The 6032-nt window shown below is 47.3% G+C and overlaps 1 non-coding gene across 1 annotated transcript; it reads right to left on the bottom strand.

Annotated features, from left to right (window-relative positions):
* Nucleotides 1-4005: 4005 nt before the first annotated feature.
* TRNAI-AAU (transfer RNA isoleucine (anticodon AAU)) lies at nt 4006-4079 on the bottom strand. The gene has a single exon. It is a non-coding gene; the product is annotated as a tRNA-Ile (tRNA).
* Nucleotides 4080-6032: the final 1953 nt, after the last annotated feature.

Genomic DNA, 6032 nt, shown 5'->3' with positions numbered 1-6032 from the left:
GAAAGGGGCGGCTACGAGTGCCCCGCAGGCCAAGACACCTCGGAAGGCGACCGCACCTGACCAAGCAGGTCGATGGGCGGGGCCTGAGCTGGCTCCGCCCGCCGCCTCTTCGCCCACGACAGAATCCGCCAGGCGAGAGAACGGGCGTTATTTTCTTATTGCTTGCGGCGGACGCATTTAACTTCCAGATCTCACCTCCTCCAGGAGCTGTCCAGGATCTCCCAGGCGGAGGTCTTCTGGGTTCCAGAGCCCCTGGCCTGACATCATACTATCCAAATATTGTCAACGTCCTGTGCATCAGAATCCCCTGAGGATTCTTTCTGCACGTGTAGGTGCCTGGGCCCCACCTCCAGACCTTCCCGCTTAATAGATCTGGGAGTGGATTCAAAGTGTGCATTTATAACAAGTGTGCTCCCCAGCCCCCAAATTGCTCCCATGTCGACCCCCCACCCCCACCCACTCACCCAGACTAGTCGCACCTTGAGAGTCGAGACGATATTTTACTCATTCAGCGCTCAGCACAGGCCCCGCCCCCCGCCCCCCCCCCCCCCAGTGTGCACGCTAGGGGAATGAATGGATGGCTGCATATGAATGAATGAACGACCGAATGAGCGATGGAAGGAACCAACCTACCCCTCTTCACATTTCAGTCCCCAGCTCTGCCGCCCCCTCTTTTTCAGCACAACCTTTCCTAATCCCCCCGCCTCTATACTCCCCTCGCTCCGTGTGTCTTGTAGCTGCCGGTGTGTGCACCTGTCTCAGCTCCCCTCCCCAAGGAGGGCAGTAGGGCCACTGGTCAACAAAGACTTATTAAGCGCCTGTTGGGTGACAAGAGATGTCACATATTGAGGTGTATGGGGTACTATTCCGGTTCAAAACTGATTCAACTTGAACTAAAAAGCCTGACTTAAGGCCTATCAAAGATACATTGTACATCTGCTTAACCATCAAAGTAAAGAATGCGCTCTCTCAAAACAAGACTGCATACTTCCCCTCCTGTGCTGTCTTAGTAATGCCTTATTGGTAATACCCAGATTAGTCCCTTTCCTGACATCAGGATCATGTTGACCTGCTAATTTGCAACTGAACACCTCTTTGGGACTTTGATGAAAATGTATCCTGGAATGTTTAATGTGTGTTCTTTGTTCTAAAAAGATATAAGACTGTACTGAAAACCACGCTTCTCCAGAGGCTTTTCAAGGCCTTCCCGGGTTATAATCCTCACTCTGGCTCAAGCAAACTCACCTTATTTCTCTTATCTATAGGATGGTTATTTGCTATTTTGTGTTGACTTGGGTGAGTCACCAGCCCTGCCCTCAGGACTGTCCTGCCCTCGGTATACAGTTTAGGCCGGCAGAAGAAGAGAAACTGCCATTTGCAGTATAATACGATGATGCCATTTTCCCCATATAGGGGGAGGCTGGGGGCCAGGCTGGTGTGTGAGAAGGTTCTGAGGCTTTCTGAGCATTTTTCTCTCCACAGGACCACCGTCACCACCGCCACCGCCACCACCACCGTCACCACCACCACCGCCACCACCACCATCACCACCATCACCACCATCACCGCCGCCACCACCATCACCACCATCACCACCATCACCACCATCACCACCATCACCACCATCACCATCATCAACATTATCAACAGTCAATACTCACTATGCTCCCTACAGTGTTCTGACCTAATTCACTAAGGATTGGCCAGAGGAGAGATCAGATTTGTGGAATTTGTTTCAATTGCTTAATCTTTTCCCTTTTTTTGTTAAACTTTTCCAAGAAAGCCCTTCTCATCCTCTCATTCTCAGATGTCAGAAAGGTCTTCTCTGACCTCTGAGCTAAGAACTGCCCTCCTCATCTAGAACACCATTTTATCATCTTTTTTGAGCCTGTCAGGGAGGAAAAACTTTTCCTCCACCCTCTTGTCTTTAGCCTTTGGGGGCCTGCAAATTAAACTGACAAAAGACAGATAAACAAGAGAAAAGACAAAATTTAATCACGTATTTTTATTAGTGTACCTACAAGAGTTCACAGAAAAATGTGACTCAAAGAGGCAGTTAGAATGTGGGGCTTATATTCTACCTTAATAGGGGAAGGGAAGGAGAGAAGAGAGCACTTACCAGAAGACAAATGACTTTTAGGAAAGATAAATAGGCGCTTACCTATAGTGGATGGGAGATATGATGGTTTTTATGACAATGCCTGTTCAGGTGTGGTGCCAACTTCTCCTCTCCAATGACGAGTCAATCTTCCCTGATTGCTTCCAGGGAAGGGGTTTATGACGATTGAATTCTTTTGAGTCCTTTTGGAAGGCTCTGCTTTTAGGCAAATAAGCCTTTTCAGGAACTCAAATGCCTTCAGCTCAAAATAATTTTTATGCTTTAGAGGCATATTCTGGACCCCTTCATCCCCTTGTTTAGGAAAGTGTGCACCCTGAGGGCAGCAATCTCAGCTGGGTCCTCCTCTGCTGGATCCCTGCAGCTAACAAGGTGCCTGACACATACATCCAAGGTGTGACATGTGACAAGAGAGCTTCACATATTGGGGTATATAGGGTAGCTATTCCAGTTGAAAATGGATTAGGCTTGAACTAAAGAGGCCTGATTTATGGCCTATCAAACATACATTGTACATCTGCTTTAACCACTAAAGTAAAGAATTCATTAAACATTATCTCAAAGTATACACTCTTAAGATAAGAATGCATACTTCCCCTCCTATGCCAGTTCTGTGCCTTAATTATTAGTCCCTTTCCTGACATCAGAGTCATATTGATCTGCTAATTTGTAATTGAATACCTTTTGAAACTTTGATGAATATGTATCCTGGGTGTGTTTAATGTATGTTCTTTGTTCTATAATGCTATAAGACTGTACTGAAAACCATGCTTCTGTGGATCAATTGCTTTCTTTGGGGAAACTGCCCTCCCAGGTTATAATCCTCACTCTGGCTCAAGTAAACTCACCTTCTCCCTCTTGTCTGCAGAATGGTTATTGGTTATTTTGCAACACGTGTACAGGTGTCTATTCTAGGTGTCAGCAGCCCCAGGTTCTCCTTCCAGCTGACTGTTCATAGTAACAACGGTCCCATGGCCAGCATTTAGTAAGTACTTTTATTACATGCTGACACTTGCCAAGGGCTTTACCCCTGTGGTCTGTGGACTCCAAACGTAACTTATTTAAGTCAGAGCGTAACACATATTTGAGAAAAGAATGAATGATTTAGTAGATGTTCTCGCTGGAGATTTTTCAAACATGGCTGAAGCCCTTGCTGGACCCTGATATAAAATGTCATTGACCCTAGAAAGCTGGCTTTTGTTAAACTGAACACACCTGAGTACACCTGGAGACTTGAACTGTGAGTGAAAAATGCATCCAGTTGCTCTCTGGCTGCAAACTGCAGAGCCAAGAGGAAAAAATATGAAGCTTAAGATCCTTCTGAAAAGCAAAAAGAAGTAGCAATAGAAGCTTTCTAGAAGTTTCCACAACCAGAGCACCTCACTGAAAAACAGGGCAGTCATTGGCTGGTCATTGTCTTCATGAGGGCTGGAACTTGTATCTCTCATTTACTGTTTTGCTCCCTGCCTGGACGGCGCCCGGGCATGCAGGAGGCTCTCCATAAGTATTGGTGGAATGAGTGAAATTCCAAGCCCGCATTTTCACCTCTAAGAACGCGGTGAAAACTGGGCTCTCCGTCGAGGGCCCTCAGAAGCTCTGCATTAGGAAGCAGCTGGCGGCGGCTTCTGAGAGCATCCGGAAAAAAGACCTTACGAGACGTTAAGGGCGTGCAGCGCCCGGGAATTTGGGATAAGGAGTCACGGCTCGCACGCGCGCAGGTTCCTGCCCGCTCTCCCCACTGGAGCCTTCGACAGCTTCGGGGCCGAGTACCGAAAGATTCTGCGACTGTCTCTTCTCTGCTCGCGTTTGACGGACCTCGAAAGGCTAATTTTTCAAAATAGTTGTGAAGCGAATCAGGAACCACGGAAGGAAGGAAAAACAACCACCCGTGGCCCGTACGGGGATCGAACCCGCGACCTTGGCGTTATTAGCACCACGCTCTAACCAACTGAGCTAACCGGCCACTGCGTGTTACCTCGCCGCGGCTGTGCTTACGAGGTTTCTACCCCTGTGCTGGGCCGCTCCAGACTGAGTCCGTAGTTTTGGCTCCCACCCAGCTCCAGCTGCGGCTGTCGTCATCCCCCTCGGCCGATTGAAAAAAAATGAGACCCTGAGGCTTTCAAGAAGGGAGGTGGTTTCTCACAGCGAATGGGAGGCTTTCACAGGGAAAATGCAAATTGCACATTGGAAACTCAGCTCGGGAGAAAGCTTTTCAAATATTGCAACTCAATACTATTTTTATTTATCCCCAAGAATCCTGGCAGCGTGGAAACTTCATGTATCAAGAGCTTTTGATAGGGCTAAATAAAGTTTAGAAAATACCGAACCACTGAATTCTCCACCGCCCCATAAAACGGCCGCTGGAGTCTTGACATAATTCTTGTCAATTTTTTTTTTAATGTACAGGTGTATTTAAAAATATATATTTGAGATTCAATGTAACCTGGTTAAAAATATAATTTTTAATCTCGCTTTTTGTACTTAATATTCTATCATAAGCATATCCCTAAGTAATTGCAAATGCCATTTTAAATGGTTCTTCGGTGTTTCATTGAGTGGATAAGCCCGTTTTCTCCCTCCCCCCCCCCCCCCCACTTTTAAATGTCTGGAAAAAGTCTTCATTTTGCCCTCTATTGTTTTTCTTTTTTCTAAAGATTTTACTTTTTTCCTTTTTCTCCCCAAAGCCCCCCAGTACATAGTTGTATATTCTTCATTGTAGGTCCTTCTAGTTGTGGCATGTGGGACGCCGCCTCAGTGTGGTTTGATGAGCAGTGCCATGTCCGCGCCCAGGATTCCAACCAACGAAACACTGGGCCGCCTGGAGCGGAGCGCGGGAACTTAACAACTTGGCCACGGAGCCAGGCCCAGCTCCCACCCTCTATTGTTAACTAACACACGAATGAATCATGAAATAACTGTTGGTGGACAATTGACAGTACCCGCTCCAAGACCCACTCCAAGGTCTGTATGTAAAAAAAGGAGGAAAAGTATGCTGGCAAGACAAAACTCAAACACGTTCATTCTCCTGTATGTCCCAGGGGCCTCTTGGTCTCTGAGTGGCCCTGACCACCTGCACTGCTGTGGCAGGTGCTCCAGGAGTAGGAGAAGGGAGCACCAGCTTTTCACACTGTCCACTCTCTTGGTCTGACTAGTCCAAAAAACTGTCCCCACAGCCGATGTAACATGAGAGTTCTCTGTTGAAACCAGCAAACAGCCATTGATGATTAAGTATCTAGGTACTAAAGTTTTTCCCTTTTTTCGATTACTGACTATAGCTTTTAGGTGTTTAACCCACCCATTGTTAACTGTGCTGCTTAGGCAATGTGCCCTCTGACTCCCACTAGGCTCCTATAGATAACATCTTCCTGGAGCCTGGGTCACCATGGTAATGGGTGTGTGAGCTGTTTTTCAGGAATTAGAACTCCTTGCCCACTTCAGACCGGTTGAGACCACCAACCCATCAACTGGGCCTGTGTAGATGTCCGATAGGCAACCATTTGACGTCAAGAAGCTAACAACTCCACCCTCAGATCATGCTAGCGCCACCATTTCGTAAACACGGGTCCTCTGAAGAGGCATGGTCTGACGACGCGTGTGCAGGTCATCAGTTCCTCACCCCTCCTCACCTCCAATCACCTCTCTCCACATTTCAGACCACCTTGCCTCCCTACTCCATAAATATCCCTGAGTCCCTATTTTCGGGAAAGCGAATTTGAGGCTCATGCTCTCGCTTCCTCACATGGCTGCCTTGTGATTAAACTCTCTCTCTGCTGCAAACCTCATCGTCTTGGTGTTTGACTTTCAGGGCGGTGGGCAAAAAACCGAACCTGGTTCAGTAACACTGTTGCAAGCGACAGAAGCCAGGTCTGGCTAACCTTAACAAAACAGATTTAATTGAAAGGATGTTAGGTAGCTC

The sequence above is a fragment of the Equus caballus genome, chromosome 24 (assembly GCF_041296265.1).
Source record: "Equus caballus isolate H_3958 breed thoroughbred chromosome 24, TB-T2T, whole genome shotgun sequence".
In the NCBI taxonomy this organism is placed as follows: domain Eukaryota; kingdom Metazoa; phylum Chordata; class Mammalia; order Perissodactyla; family Equidae; genus Equus; species Equus caballus.
This window is presented reverse-complemented; position numbering and strand designations above follow the sequence as displayed.